The 13,745-nt window shown below is 45.1% G+C and overlaps 21 non-coding genes across 21 annotated transcripts; all 21 read right to left on the reverse strand.

Moving 5' to 3' along the window:
* Positions 1–169: 169 nt before the first annotated feature.
* On the reverse strand, positions 170–242 carry TRNAF-GAA (transfer RNA phenylalanine (anticodon GAA)). Its single transcript has one exon. It is a non-coding gene; the product is annotated as a tRNA-Phe (tRNA).
* Positions 243–486: 244 nt separating this feature from the next.
* On the reverse strand, positions 487–559 carry TRNAI-GAU (transfer RNA isoleucine (anticodon GAU)). Its single transcript has one exon. It is a non-coding gene; the product is annotated as a tRNA-Ile (tRNA).
* A 560-nt stretch (positions 560–1,119) lies between these two features.
* On the reverse strand, positions 1,120–1,192 carry TRNAF-GAA (transfer RNA phenylalanine (anticodon GAA)). Its single transcript has one exon. It is a non-coding gene; the product is annotated as a tRNA-Phe (tRNA).
* Positions 1,193–1,750: 558 nt separating this feature from the next.
* TRNAF-GAA (transfer RNA phenylalanine (anticodon GAA)) lies at positions 1,751–1,823 on the reverse strand. The gene has a single exon. It is a non-coding gene; the product is annotated as a tRNA-Phe (tRNA).
* A 560-nt stretch (positions 1,824–2,383) lies between these two features.
* TRNAF-GAA (transfer RNA phenylalanine (anticodon GAA)) lies at positions 2,384–2,456 on the reverse strand. The gene has a single exon. It is a non-coding gene; the product is annotated as a tRNA-Phe (tRNA).
* Positions 2,457–2,700: 244 nt separating this feature from the next.
* On the reverse strand, positions 2,701–2,773 carry TRNAL-CAA (transfer RNA leucine (anticodon CAA)). Its single transcript has one exon. It is a non-coding gene; the product is annotated as a tRNA-Leu (tRNA).
* A 1,513-nt stretch (positions 2,774–4,286) lies between these two features.
* TRNAI-GAU (transfer RNA isoleucine (anticodon GAU)) lies at positions 4,287–4,359 on the reverse strand. The gene has a single exon. It is a non-coding gene; the product is annotated as a tRNA-Ile (tRNA).
* Positions 4,360–4,604: 245 nt separating this feature from the next.
* TRNAF-GAA (transfer RNA phenylalanine (anticodon GAA)) lies at positions 4,605–4,677 on the reverse strand. Its single transcript has one exon. It is a non-coding gene; the product is annotated as a tRNA-Phe (tRNA).
* A 244-nt stretch (positions 4,678–4,921) lies between these two features.
* On the reverse strand, positions 4,922–4,994 carry TRNAI-GAU (transfer RNA isoleucine (anticodon GAU)). Its single transcript has one exon. It is a non-coding gene; the product is annotated as a tRNA-Ile (tRNA).
* A 560-nt stretch (positions 4,995–5,554) lies between these two features.
* On the reverse strand, positions 5,555–5,627 carry TRNAF-GAA (transfer RNA phenylalanine (anticodon GAA)). The gene has a single exon. It is a non-coding gene; the product is annotated as a tRNA-Phe (tRNA).
* Positions 5,628–6,185: 558 nt separating this feature from the next.
* TRNAF-GAA (transfer RNA phenylalanine (anticodon GAA)) lies at positions 6,186–6,258 on the reverse strand. The gene has a single exon. It is a non-coding gene; the product is annotated as a tRNA-Phe (tRNA).
* A 560-nt stretch (positions 6,259–6,818) lies between these two features.
* On the reverse strand, positions 6,819–6,891 carry TRNAF-GAA (transfer RNA phenylalanine (anticodon GAA)). Its single transcript has one exon. It is a non-coding gene; the product is annotated as a tRNA-Phe (tRNA).
* Positions 6,892–7,135: 244 nt separating this feature from the next.
* TRNAL-CAA (transfer RNA leucine (anticodon CAA)) lies at positions 7,136–7,208 on the reverse strand. Its single transcript has one exon. It is a non-coding gene; the product is annotated as a tRNA-Leu (tRNA).
* Positions 7,209–8,721: 1,513 nt separating this feature from the next.
* TRNAI-GAU (transfer RNA isoleucine (anticodon GAU)) lies at positions 8,722–8,794 on the reverse strand. Its single transcript has one exon. It is a non-coding gene; the product is annotated as a tRNA-Ile (tRNA).
* Positions 8,795–9,039: 245 nt separating this feature from the next.
* On the reverse strand, positions 9,040–9,112 carry TRNAF-GAA (transfer RNA phenylalanine (anticodon GAA)). Its single transcript has one exon. It is a non-coding gene; the product is annotated as a tRNA-Phe (tRNA).
* Positions 9,113–9,356: 244 nt separating this feature from the next.
* TRNAI-GAU (transfer RNA isoleucine (anticodon GAU)) lies at positions 9,357–9,429 on the reverse strand. Its single transcript has one exon. It is a non-coding gene; the product is annotated as a tRNA-Ile (tRNA).
* A 560-nt stretch (positions 9,430–9,989) lies between these two features.
* On the reverse strand, positions 9,990–10,062 carry TRNAF-GAA (transfer RNA phenylalanine (anticodon GAA)). Its single transcript has one exon. It is a non-coding gene; the product is annotated as a tRNA-Phe (tRNA).
* Positions 10,063–10,620: 558 nt separating this feature from the next.
* Positions 10,621–10,693, reverse strand: TRNAF-GAA (transfer RNA phenylalanine (anticodon GAA)). Its single transcript has one exon. It is a non-coding gene; the product is annotated as a tRNA-Phe (tRNA).
* Positions 10,694–11,253: 560 nt separating this feature from the next.
* Positions 11,254–11,326, reverse strand: TRNAF-GAA (transfer RNA phenylalanine (anticodon GAA)). Its single transcript has one exon. It is a non-coding gene; the product is annotated as a tRNA-Phe (tRNA).
* A 244-nt stretch (positions 11,327–11,570) lies between these two features.
* Positions 11,571–11,643, reverse strand: TRNAL-CAA (transfer RNA leucine (anticodon CAA)). The gene has a single exon. It is a non-coding gene; the product is annotated as a tRNA-Leu (tRNA).
* A 1,512-nt stretch (positions 11,644–13,155) lies between these two features.
* On the reverse strand, positions 13,156–13,228 carry TRNAF-GAA (transfer RNA phenylalanine (anticodon GAA)). Its single transcript has one exon. It is a non-coding gene; the product is annotated as a tRNA-Phe (tRNA).
* Between the last annotated feature and the right edge of the window lie 517 nt (positions 13,229–13,745).

A 13,745-nucleotide genomic window follows, 5' to 3' on the forward strand; every position in this document is an offset into this window, starting at 1 on the left:
AGGAAACTTCTTTTAAAAATATTTGCTCCACCATTTGCTGTAGGCTACGCACGCTTCTATTAATGTTAAACAGTGGCGTATCGCGGAAGTAACAGAAAAGCTGACAATGGTGTCTGAATTGCTATTTGTATTGTTATGCACAAGGGCTAAAAAATTCGCTATATGAATATGCCGAAACCCAGGATCCAACTCGGGACCTTTAGATCTTCAGTTTAACGCTCTCCCAACTGAGCTATTTCGGCGGAACGAGTAACAAAATCATGAGGCGCTAAGCGATGGGTGGGTTCCCACGAACCGCCATCTAAGGTATCCGACGTAAGGAAAGTTCTTTTAAAAATATTCGCTCACTATTTACTGTAGGCTACGCACGCTTCTATTAATGTTAAACAGTGGCGTATCGCGGAAGTAACAGAAAAGCTGACAATGCTGTCTGAATTGCTATTTGTATTGTTATGCACAAGGGCTAAAAAATTCGCTATATGAATATGCCGAAACCCGGGATCGAACCAGGGACCTTTAGATCATCAGTTTAACGCTCTCTCAGCTGAGCTATTTCGGCGGAACGAGTAACAAATTCATGAGGCGCTAAGCGATAGCTTGGTTCCCACGAACCGCCGTCTAAGGTATCCGACGTAAGGAAACTTCTTTTAAAAATATTCGCTCCACCATTTGCTAAGGCTGCGCAAGCTTCTATTAATGTTAAATAGTGCCGTATCGCGGAAGTATCAGAAAAGCTCACAATGCTGTCTGAATTGCTATCTGTATTGTTATGCACAACGCCTAAAGAAACGCACTATGAATATGCCGAAACCCAGCATCCAACCCTGGACCTTTAGATCTTCAGTCTAACGCTCTCCCAACTGAGCAATTTCGGCGGAACGAGTAACAAAATCATCAGGCGCTAAGCGATGGCTGGGTTCCCACGAACCGCCATCTAAGGTATCCGACGTAAGGAAACTTCTTTTAAAAATATTCGCTCCACCATTTGCTGTAGGCTACGAACGCTTCTGTAAATGTTAAACATTGGCGTATCGTGGAAGTAACAGAAAAGCTGACAATGGTGTCTGAATTGCTATCTGTATTGTTATGCACAACGCCTAAAGAAACGCACTATGAATATGCCGAAACCCAGGATCCAACCCGGGACCTTTAGATCTTCAGTCTAACGCTCTCCCAACTGAGCTATTTCGGCGGAACGAGCTAAAAATCACGAGGCGCTAAGCGATGGCTGGGTTCCCACGAACCGCCGTCTAAGTTATCCGACGTAAGGAAACTTCTTATAAAAATATTCGCTCTACCATTTGCTGTAGGCTACGCACGCTTCTATTTATGTTAAAAAGTGGCGTATCGCGGAAGTAACAGAAAAGCTGACAATGCTGTCTGAACTGCTATCTGTATTGTTATGCACAACGCCTAAAGAAACGCACTATGAGTATGCCGAAACCCAGGATCCAACCCGGGACCTTTTGATCTTCAGTCTAACGCTCTCCCAACTGAGCTATTTCGGCGGAACGAGCTACAAAATCACGAGGCGCTAAGCGATGGCTGGGTTCCCATGAACCGCCATCTAAGGTATCCGACGTAAGGAAACTTCTAAAAATATTCGCTCCACTATTTGCTGTAGGCTACGCACGCTTCTATTAATGTTAAACAGTGGCGTATCGCGGAAGTAACAGAAAAGCTGACAATGGTGTCTGAACTGCTATTTGTATTGTTATGCACAAGGGCTAAAAAATTCGCTATATGAATATGCCGAAACCCGGGATCGAACCAGAGACCTTTAGATCTTCAGTTTAACGCTCTCCCAACTGAGCTATTTCGACGGAACGAGCAAAAAAATTATGAGGCGCTAAGCGATAGCTTGGTTCCCACGAACCGCCGTCTAAGGTATCCGACGTAAGGAAACTTCTTTTGAAAATATTCGCTCCGCCATTTGCTAAGGCTACGCACGCTTCTATTAATGTTAAACAGTGGCGTATCGCGGAAGTATCAGAAAAGCTCACAATGCTGTCTGAATTGCTATTTGTATTCTTATGCACAACGCCTATAGAAACGCACTATGAATATGCCGAAACCCAGGATCCAACCCGGGAACTTTAGATCTTCAGTCTAACGCTCTCCCAACTGAGCTATTTCGTCGGAACGAGTAACAAAATGATGAGGCGCTACGCGATGGCTGGGTTCCCACGAACCGCCGTCTAAGGTATCCGACGTCAGGAAACTTCTTATAAAAATATTCGCTCCACCATTTGCTGTAGGCTGCGCAGGCTTCTATTAATGTTAAACAGTGGCGTATCGCGGAAGTAACAGAAAAGCTGACAATGGTGTCTGAACTGCTTTTTTATTGTTAAGCACAAGCGGTAAAAAATTCGCTATATGAATATGCCGAAACCCTGGATCGAACCAGGGACCTTTAGATCTTCAGTCTAACGCTCTCCCAACTGAGCTATTTCGGCGGAACGAGCCACAAAATCACGAGGCGCTAAGCGATGGCTGGGTTCCCACGAACCGCCATCTAAGGTATCCGACGAAAGGAAACTTCTTTTAAAAATATTCGCTCCACCATTTTCTGTAGGCTAGGCACGCTTCTATTAATGTTAAACAGTGGCGTGTCGAGGAAGTAACAGAAAAGCTCACAATGCTGTCTGAATTGTTATCTGTATTGTTGTGCACAACGCTTAAAGAAACGCACTATAAGTATGCCGAAACCCAGGATCCAACCCGGGACCTTTAGATCTTGAGTCTAACGCTCTCCCAACTGAGCTATTTCGGCGGAACGAGCTACAAAATCACGAGGCGCTAAGCGATGGGTGGGTTCCCACAAACCGCCGTCTAGGGTATCCGACGTAAGGAAACTTCTTTTAAAAATATTCGCTCCACCATTTGCTGTAGGCTACGAACGCTTCTATAAATGTTAAACAGTGGCGTATCGCGGAAGTAACAGAAAAGCTCATAATGCTGTCTGAATTGCTATCAGTATTGTTATGGACAACGCCTAAAGAAACTCACTATGAATACGCCGAAACCCAGGATCCATCCCGGGACCTTTAGATCTTCAGTCTAACGCTCTCCCAACTGAGCTATTTCGGCGGAACGAGCTACAAAATCACGAGGCGCTAAGCGATGGCTGGGTTCCCACGAACCGCCGTCTAAAGTATCCGACGTAAGGAAACTTATTATAAAAATATGCGCTCTACCATTAGCTGTAGGCTACGCACGTTTCTATTAATGTTAAAAAGTGGCGTATCGCGGAAGTACCGGAAAAGCTCACAATGCTGTCTGAATTGCTATCAGTATTGTTATGCACAACGCCTAAAGAAACGCACTATGAATATGCCGAAACCCAGGATCCAACCCGGGACTTTTAGATCTTCAGTCTAACGCTCTCCCAACTGAGCTATTTCGGCGGAACGAGTAACAAAATCATGAGGCGCTAAGCGATGGGTGGGTTCCCTCGAACCGCCGTCTAGGGTATCCGACGTAAGGAAACTTCTTTTAAAAATATTCGCTCCACTACTTGCTGTAGGCCACGCATTCTTCTATTAATGGTAAACAGTGGCGTATCGCGGAAGTAACAGAAAAGCTGACAATGGTGTCTAAATTGCTATCTGTATTGTTATGCACAACGCCTCAAGAAACGCACTATGAATATGCCGAAACCCAGGATCCAACCCGGGATCTTTAGATCTTCAGTCTAATGCTCTCCCAACAGAGCTATTTCGGCGGAACGAGTAACAAAATCATGAGGCGCTAAGCGATGGCTGGGTTCCCACGAACCGCCGTCTAAGGTATCCGAGGTAAGGAAACTTCTTTTAAAAATATTCGGTCCACCATTTGCTGTAGGCTACGCACGCTTCTATTAACGTTAAACAGTGGCGTATCGCGGAAGTAACAGAAAAGCTGACAATGGTGTCTGAATTGCTATCTGTATTGTTATTCACAACGCCTAAAGAAACGCACTATGAATATGCCGAAACCCAGGATCCAACCCGGGACCTTTAGATCTTCAGTCTAACGCTCTCCCAACTGAGCTATTTCGTCGGAACGAGTAACAAAATCATGAACCGCCAAGCGATAGCTTGGTTCCCACGAACCGCCGTCTAAGGTATCCGACGTAAGGAAACTTCTTTTAAAAATATTCGCTCCACTCTTTGCTGTAGGCTAGGCACGCTTCTATTAATGTTAAACAGTGGCGTATCGCGGAAGTAACAGAAAAGCTGACAATGCTGTCTGGATTGCTATTTGTATTGTTATGCACAAGGGCTAAAAAATTCGCTATATGAATATGCCGAAACCCGGGATCGAACCAGGGACCTTTAGATCATCAGTTTAACGCTCTCTCAGCTGAGCTATTTCGGCGGAACGAGTAACAAATTCATGAGGCGCTAAGCGATGGCTGGGTTCCCACGATCCGCCGTCTAGGGTATCCGACGTAAGGAAACTTCTTTTAAAAATATTTGCTCCACCATTTGCTGTAGGCTACGCACGCTTCTATTAATGTTAAACAGTGGCGTATCGCGGAAGTAACAGAAAAGCTGACAATGGTGTCTGAATTGCTATTTGTATTGTTATGCACAAGGGCTAAAAAATTCGCTATATGAATATGCCGAAACCCAGGATCCAACTCGGGACCTTTAGATCTTCAGTTTAACGCTCTCCCAACTGAGCTATTTCGGCGGAACGAGTAACAAAATCATGAGGCGCGAAGCGATGGGTGGGTTCCCACGAACCGCCATCTAAGGTATCCGACGTAAGGAAAGTTCTTTTAAAAATATTCGCTCACTATTTACTGTAGGCTACGCACGCTTCTATTAATGTTAAACAGTGGCGTATCGCGGAAGTAACAGAAAAGCTGACAATGCTGTCTGAATTGCTATTTGTATTGTTATGCACAAGGGCTAAAAAATTCGCTATATGAATATGCCGAAACCCGGGATCGAACCAGGGACCTTTAGATCATCAGTTTAACGCTCTCTCAGCTGAGCTATTTCGGCGGAACGAGTAACAAATTCATGAGGCGCTAAGCGATAGCTTGGTTCCCACGAACCGCCGTCTAAGGTATCCGACGTAAGGAAACTTCTTTTAAAAATATTCGCTCCACCATATGCTAAGGCTGCGCAAGCTTCTATTAATGTTAAACAGTGCCGTATCGCGGAAGTATCAGAAAAGCTCACAATGCTGTCTGAATTGCTATCTGTATTGTTATGCACAACGCCTAAAGAAACGCACTATGAATATGCCGAAACCCAGCATCCAACCCTGGACCTTTAGATCTTCAGTCTAACGCTCTCCCAACTGAGCAATTTCGGCGGAACGAGTAACAAAATCATGAGGCGCTAAGCGATGGCTGGGTTCCCACGAACCGCCATCTAAGGTATCCGACGTAAGGAAACTTCTTTTAAAAATATTCGCTCCACCATTTGCTGTAGGCTACGAACGCTTCTGTAAATGTTAAACATTGGCGTATCGTGGAAGTAACAGAAAAGCTGACAATGGTGTCTGAATTGCTATCTGTATTGTTATGCACAACGCCTAAAGAAACGCACTATGAATATGCCGAAACCCAGGATCCAACCCGGGACCTTTAGATCTTCAGTCTAACGCTCTCCCAACTGAGCTATTTCGGCGGAACGAGCTAAAAATCACGAGGCGCTAAGCGATGGCTGGGTTCCCACGAACCGCCGTCTAAGTTATCCGACGTAAGGAAACTTCTTATAAAAATATTCGCTCTACCATTTGCTGTAGGCTACGCACGCTTCTATTTATGTTAAAAAGTGGCGTATCGCGGAAGTAACAGAAAAGCTGACAATGCTGTCTGAACTGCTATCTGTATTGTTATGCACAACGCCTAAAGAAACGCACTATGAGTATGCCGAAACCCAGGATCCAACCCGGGACCTTTTGATCTTCAGTCTAACGCTCTCCCAACTGAGCTATTTCGGCGGAACGAGCTACAAAATCACGAGGCGCTAAGCGATGGCTGGGTTCCCATGAACCGCCATCTAAGGTATCCGACGTAAGGAAACTTCTAAAAATATTCGCTCCACTATTTGCTGTAGGCTACGCACGCTTCTATTAATGTTAAACAGTGGCGTATCGCGGAAGTAACAGAAAAGCTGACAATGGTGTCTGAACTGCTATTTGTATTGTTATGCACAAGGGCTAAAAAATTCGCTATATGAATATGCCGAAACCCGGGATCGAACCAGAGACCTTTAGATCTTCAGTTTAACGCTCTCCCAACTGAGCTATTTCGACGGAACGAGCAAAAAAATTATGAGGCGCTAAGCGATAGCTTGGTTCCCACGAACCGCCGTCTAAGGTATCCGACGTAAGGAAACTTCTTTTGAAAATATTCGCTCCGCCATTTGCTAAGGCTACGCACGCTTCTATTAATGTTAAACAGTGGCGTATCGCGGAAGTATCAGAAAAGCTCACAATGCTGTCTGAATTGCTATTTGTATTCTTATGCACAACGCCTATAGAAACGCACTATGAATATGCCGAAACCCAGGATCCAACCCGGGAACTTTAGATCTTCAGTCTAACGCTCTCCCAACTGAGCTATTTCGTCGGAACGAGTAACAAAATGATGAGGCGCTACGCGATGGCTGGGTTCCCACGAACCGCCGTCTAAGGTATCCGACGTCAGGAAACTTCTTATAAAAATATTCGCTCCACCATTTGCTGTAGGCTGCGCAGGCTTCTATTAATGTTAAACAGTGGCGTATCGCGGAAGTAACAGAAAAGCTGACAATGGTGTCTGAACTGCTTTTTTATTGTTAAGCACAAGCGGTAAAAAATTCGCTATATGAATATGCCGAAACCCTGGATCGAACCAGGGACCTTTAGATCTTCAGTCTAACGCTCTCCCAACTGAGCTATTTCGGCGGAACGAGCCACAAAATCACGAGGCGCTAAGCGATGGCTGGGTTCCCACGAACCGCCATCTAAGGTATCCGACGAAAGGAAACTTCTTTTAAAAATATTCGCTCCACCATTTTCTGTAGGCTAGGCACGCTTCTATTAATGTTAAACAGTGGCGTGTCGAGGAAGTAACAGAAAAGCTCACAATGCTGTCTGAATTGTTATCTGTATTGTTGTGCACAACGCTTAAAGAAACGCACTATAAGTATGCCGAAACCCAGGATCCAACCCGGGACCTTTAGATCTTGAGTCTAACGCTCTCCCAACTGAGCTATTTCGGCGGAACGAGCTACAAAATCACGAGGCGCTAAGCGATGGGTGGGTTCCCACAAACCGCCGTCTAGGGTATCCGACGTAAGGAAACTTCTTTTAAAAATATTCGCTCCACCATTTGCTGTAGGCTACGAACGCTTCTATAAATGTTAAACAGTGGCGTATCGCGGAAGTAACAGAAAAGCTCATAATGCTGTCTGAATTGCTATCAGTATTGTTATGGACAACGCCTAAAGAAACTCACTATGAATACGCCGAAACCCAGGATCCATCCCGGGACCTTTAGATCTTCAGTCTAACGCTCTCCCAACTGAGCTATTTCGGCGGAACGAGCTACAAAATCACGAGGCGCTAAGCGATGGCTGGGTTCCCACGAACCGCCGTCTAAAGTATCCGACGTAAGGAAACTTATTATAAAAATATGCGCTCTACCATTAGCTGTAGGCTACGCACGTTTCTATTAATGTTAAAAAGTGGCGTATCGCGGAAGTACCGGAAAAGCTCACAATGCTGTCTGAATTGCTATCAGTATTGTTATGCACAACGCCTAAAGAAACGCACTATGAATATGCCGAAACCCAGGATCCAACCCGGGACTTTTAGATCTTCAGTCTAACGCTCTCCCAACTGAGCTATTTCGGCGGAACGAGTAACAAAATCATGAGGCGCTAAGCGATGGGTGGGTTCCCTCGAACCGCCGTCTAGGGTATCCGACGTAAGGAAACTTCTTTTAAAAATATTCGCTCCACTACTTGCTGTAGGCCACGCATTCTTCTATTAATGTTAAACAGTGGCGTATCGCGGAAGTAACAGAAAAGCTGACAATGGTGTCTAAATTGCTATCTGTATTGTTATGCACAACGCCTCAAGAAACGCACTATGAATATGCCGAAACCCAGGATCCAACCCGGGATCTTTAGATCTTCAGTCTAATGCTCTCCCAACAGAGCTATTTCGGCGGAACGAGTAACAAAATCATGAGGCGCTAAGCGATGGCTGGGTTCCCACGAACCGCCGTCTAAGGTATCCGAGGTAAGGAAACTTCTTTTAAAAATATTCGGTCCACCATTTGCTGTAGGCTACGCACGCTTCTATTAACGTTAAACAGTGGCGTATCGCGGAAGTAACAGAAAAGCTGACAATGGTGTCTGAATTGCTATCTGTATTGTTATTCACAACGCCTAAAGAAACGCACTATGAATATGCCGAAACCCAGGATCCAACCCGGGACCTTTAGATCTTCAGTCTAACGCTCTCCCAACTGAGCTATTTCGTCGGAACGAGTAACAAAATCATGAACCGCCAAGCGATAGCTTGGTTCCCACGAACCGCCGTCTAAGGTATCCGACGTAAGGAAACTTCTTTTAAAAATATTCGCTCCACTCTTTGCTGTAGGCTAGGCACGCTTCTATTAATGTTAAACAGTGGCGTATCGCGGAAGTAACAGAAAAGCTGACAATGCTGTCTGGATTGCTATTTGTATTGTTATGCACAAGGGCTAAAAAATTCGCTATATGAATATGCCGAAACCCGGGATCGAACCAGGGACCTTTAGATCATCAGTTTAACGCTCTCTCAGCTGAGCTATTTCGGCGGAACGAGTAACAAATTCATGAGGCGCTAAGCGATGGCTGGGTTCCCACGATCCGCCGTCTAGGGTATCCGACGTAAGGAAACTTCTTTTAAAAATATTTGCTCCACCATTTGCTGTAGGCTACGCACGCTTCTATTAATGTTAAACAGTGGCGTATCGCGGAAGTAACAGAAAAGCTGACAATGGTGTCTGAATTGCTATTTGTATTGTTATGCACAAGGGCTAAAAAATTCGCTATATGAATATGCCGAAACCCAGGATCCAACTCGGGACCTTTAGATCTTCAGTTTAACGCTCTCCCAACTGAGCTATTTCGGCGGAACGAGTAACAAAATCATGAGGCGCGAAGCGATGGGTGGGTTCCCACGAACCGCCATCTAAGGTATCCGACGTAAGGAAAGTTCTTTTAAAAATATTCGCTCACTATTTACTGTAGGCTACGCACGCTTCTATTAATGTTAAACAGTGGCGTATCGCGGAAGTAACAGAAAAGCTGACAATGCTGTCTGAATTGCTATTTGTATTGTTATGCACAAGGGCTAAAAAATTCGCTATATGAATATGCCGAAACCCGGGATCGAACCAGGGACCTTTAGATCATCAGTTTAACGCTCTCTCAGCTGAGCTATTTCGGCGGAACGAGTAACAAATTCATGAGGCGCTAAGCGATAGCTTGGTTCCCACGAACCGCCGTCTAAGGTATCCGACGTAAGGAAACTTCTTTTAAAAATATTCGCTCCACCATATGCTAAGGCTGCGCAAGCTTCTATTAATGTTAAACAGTGCCGTATCGCGGAAGTATCAGAAAAGCTCACAATGCTGTCTGAATTGCTATCTGTATTGTTATGCACAACGCCTAAAGAAACGCACTATGAATATGCCGAAACCCAGCATCCAACCCTGGACCTTTAGATCTTCAGTCTAACGCTCTCCCAACTGAGCAATTTCGGCGGAACGAGTAACAAAATCATGAGGCGCTAAGCGATGGCTGGGTTCCCACGAACCGCCATCTAAGGTATCCGACGTAAGGAAACTTCTTTTAAAAATATTCGCTCCACCATTTGCTGTAGGCTACGAACGCTTCTGTAAATGTTAAACATTGGCGTATCGTGGAAGTAACAGAAAAGCTGACAATGGTGTCTGAATTGCTATCTGTATTGTTATGCACAACGCCTAAAGAAACGCACTATGAATATGCCGAAACCCAGGATCCAACCCGGGACCTTTAGATCTTCAGTCTAACGCTCTCCCAACTGAGCTATTTCGGCGGAACGAGCTAAAAATCACGAGGCGCTAAGCGATGGCTGGGTTCCCACGAACCGCCGTCTAAGTTATCCGACGTAAGGAAACTTCTTATAAAAATATTCGCTCTACCATTTGCTGTAGGCTACGCACGCTTCTATTTATGTTAAAAAGTGGCGTATCGCGGAAGTAACAGAAAAGCTGACAATGCTGTCTGAACTGCTATCTGTATTGTTATGCACAACGCCTAAAGAAACGCACTATGAGTATGCCGAAACCCAGGATCCAACCCGGGACCTTTTGATCTTCAGTCTAACGCTCTCCCAACTGAGCTATTTCGGCGGAACGAGCTACAAAATCACGAGGCGCTAAGCGATGGCTGGGTTCCCATGAACCGCCATCTAAGGTATCCGACGTAAGGAAACTTCTAAAAATATTCGCTCCACTATTTGCTGTAGGCTACGCACGCTTCTATTAATGTTAAACAGTGGCGTATCGCGGAAGTAACAGAAAAGCTGACAATGGTGTCTGAACTGCTATTTGTATTGTTATGCACAAGGGCTAAAAAATTCGCTATATGAATATGCCGAAACCCGGGATCGAACCAGAGACCTTTAGATCTTCAGTTTAACGCTCTCCCAACTGAGCTATTTCGACGGAACGAGCAAAAAAATTATGAGGCGCTAAGCGATAGCTTGGTTCCCACGAACCGCCGTCTAAGGTATCCGACGTAAGGAAACTTCTTTTGAAAATATTCGCTCCGCCATTTGCTAAGGCTACGCACGCTTCTATTAATGTTAAACAGTGGCGTATCGCGGAAGTATCAGAAAAGCTCACAATGCTGTCTGAATTGCTATTTGTATTCTTATGCACAACGCCTATAGAAACGCACTATGAATATGCCGAAACCCAGGATCCAACCCGGGAACTTTAGATCTTCAGTCTAACGCTCTCCCAACTGAGCTATTTCGTCGGAACGAGTAACAAAATGATGAGGCGCTACGCGATGGCTGGGTTCCCACGAACCGCCGTCTAAGGTATCCGACGTCAGGAAACTTCTTATAAAAATATTCGCTCCACCATTTGCTGTAGGCTGCGCAGGCTTCTATTAATGTTAAACAGTGGCGTATCGCGGAAGTAACAGAAAAGCTGACAATGGTGTCTGAACTGCTTTTTTATTGTTAAGCACAAGCGGTAAAAAATTCGCTATATGAATATGCCGAAACCCTGGATCGAACCAGGGACCTTTAGATCTTCAGTCTAACGCTCTCCCAACTGAGCTATTTCGGCGGAACGAGCCACAAAATCACGAGGCGCTAAGCGATGGCTGGGTTCCCACGAACCGCCATCTAAGGTATCCGACGAAAGGAAACTTCTTTTAAAAATATTCGCTCCACCATTTTCTGTAGGCTAGGCACGCTTCTATTAATGTTAAACAGTGGCGTGTCGAGGAAGTAACAGAAAAGCTCACAATGCTGTCTGAATTGTTATCTGTATTGTTGTGCACAACGCTTAAAGAAACGCACTATAAGTATGCCGAAACCCAGGATCCAACCCGGGACCTTTAGATCTTGAGTCTAACGCTCTCCCAACTGAGCTATTTCGGCGGAACGAGCTACAAAATCACGAGGCGCTAAGCGATGGGTGGGTTCCCACAAACCGCCGTCTAGGGTATCCGACGTAAGGAAACTTCTTTTAAAAATATTCGCTCCACCATTTGCTGTAGGCTACGAACGCTTCTATAAATGTTAAACAGTGGCGTATCGCGGAAGTAACAGAAAAGCTCATAATGCTGTCTGAATTGCTATCAGTATTGTTATGGACAACGCCTAAAGAAACTCACTATGAATACGCCGAAACCCAGGATCCATCCCGGGACCTTTAGATCTTCAGTCTAACGCTCTCCCAACTGAGCTATTTCGGCGGAACGAGCTACAAAATCACGAGGCGCTAAGCGATGGCTGGGTTCCCACGAACCGCCGTCTAAAGTATCCGACGTAAGGAAACTTATTATAAAAATATGCGCTCTACCATTAGCTGTAGGCTACGCACGTTTCTATTAATGTTAAAAAGTGGCGTATCGCGGAAGTACCGGAAAAGCTCACAATGCTGTCTGAATTGCTATCAGTATTGTTATGCACAACGCCTAAAGAAACGCACTATGAATATGCCGAAACCCAGGATCCAACCCGGGACTTTTAGATCTTCAGTCTAACGCTCTCCCAACTGAGCTATTTCGGCGGAACGAGTAACAAAATCATGAGGCGCTAAGCGATGGGTGGGTTCCCTCGAACCGCCGTCTAGGGTATCCGACGTAAGGAAACTTCTTTTAAAAATATTCGCTCCACTACTTGCTGTAGGCCACGCATTCTTCTATTAATGTTAAACAGTGGCGTATCGCGGAAGTAACAGAAAAGCTGACAATGGTGTCTAAATTGCTATCTGTATTGTTATGCACAACGCCTCAAGAAACGCACTATGAATATGCCGAAACCCAGGATCCAACCCGGGATCTTTAGATCTTCAGTCTAATGCTCTCCCAACAGAGCTATTTCGGCGGAACGAGTAACAAAATCATGAGGCGCTAAGCGATGGCTGGGTTCCCACGAACCGCCGTCTAAGGTATCCGAGGTAAGGAAACTTCTTTTAAAAATATTCGGTCCACCATTTGCTGTAGGCTACGCACGCTTCTATTAACGTTAAACAGTGGCGTATCGCGGAAGTAACAGAAAAGCTGACAATGGTGTCTGAATTGCTATCTGTATTGTTATTCACAACGCCTAAAGAAACGCACTATGAATATGCCGAAACCCAGGATCCAACCCGGGACCTTTAGATCTTCAGTCTAACGCTCTCCCAACTGAGCTATTTCGTCGGAACGAGTAACAAAATCATGAACCGCCAAGCGATAGCTTGGTTCCCACGAACCGCCGTCTAAGGTATCCGACGTAAGGAAACTTCTTTTAAAAATATTCGCTCCACTCTTTGCTGTAGGCTAGGCACGCTTCCAATTATGTTAAACAGTGGCGTATCGCGGAAGTAACAGAAAAGCTCACAATGCTGTCGGAATTGCTATCTGTATTGTTATGCACAACGCCTAAAGAAACGCACTATGAATATGCCGAAACCCAGGATCCAACCCGGGACCTTTAGATCTTCAGTCTAACGCTCTCCCAACTGAGCTATTTCGGCGGAACGAGTAACAAAATCATGAGGCGCTAAGCGATGGCTGGGTTCCCACGAACCGCCGTCTAAAGTATCCGACGTAAGGAGACTTCTTATAAAAATATGCGCTCTACCATTTGCTGTAGGCTACGCACGTTTCTATTAATGTTAAACAGTGGCGTATCGCGGAAGTAACAGAAAAGCTGACAATGCTGTCTGTATTGCTATCTGTATTGTTATGCACAACGCCTAAAGAAACGCACTATGAATATGTCGAAACCCAGCATCCAACTCGGAACCTTTAGATCTTCAGTCTAACGCTCTCACAACTGAGCTATTTCGGCGGAACGAGTAACAAAATCATGAGGCGCTAAGCGATGGCTGGGTTCCCACGAACCGCCATCTAAGGTATCCGACGTAAGGAAACTTCTTTTAAATATATTCGCCCCACTATTTGCTGTAGGCTACGCACGCTTCTATTAATGTTAAACAGTGGCGTATCGCGGAAGTAACAGAAAAGCTGACAATGCTGTCTGTATTGCTA

This window comes from Dermacentor variabilis, unplaced genomic scaffold, assembly GCF_050947875.1.
Source record: "Dermacentor variabilis isolate Ectoservices unplaced genomic scaffold, ASM5094787v1 scaffold_13, whole genome shotgun sequence".
Classification (NCBI taxonomy): domain Eukaryota; kingdom Metazoa; phylum Arthropoda; class Arachnida; order Ixodida; family Ixodidae; genus Dermacentor; species Dermacentor variabilis.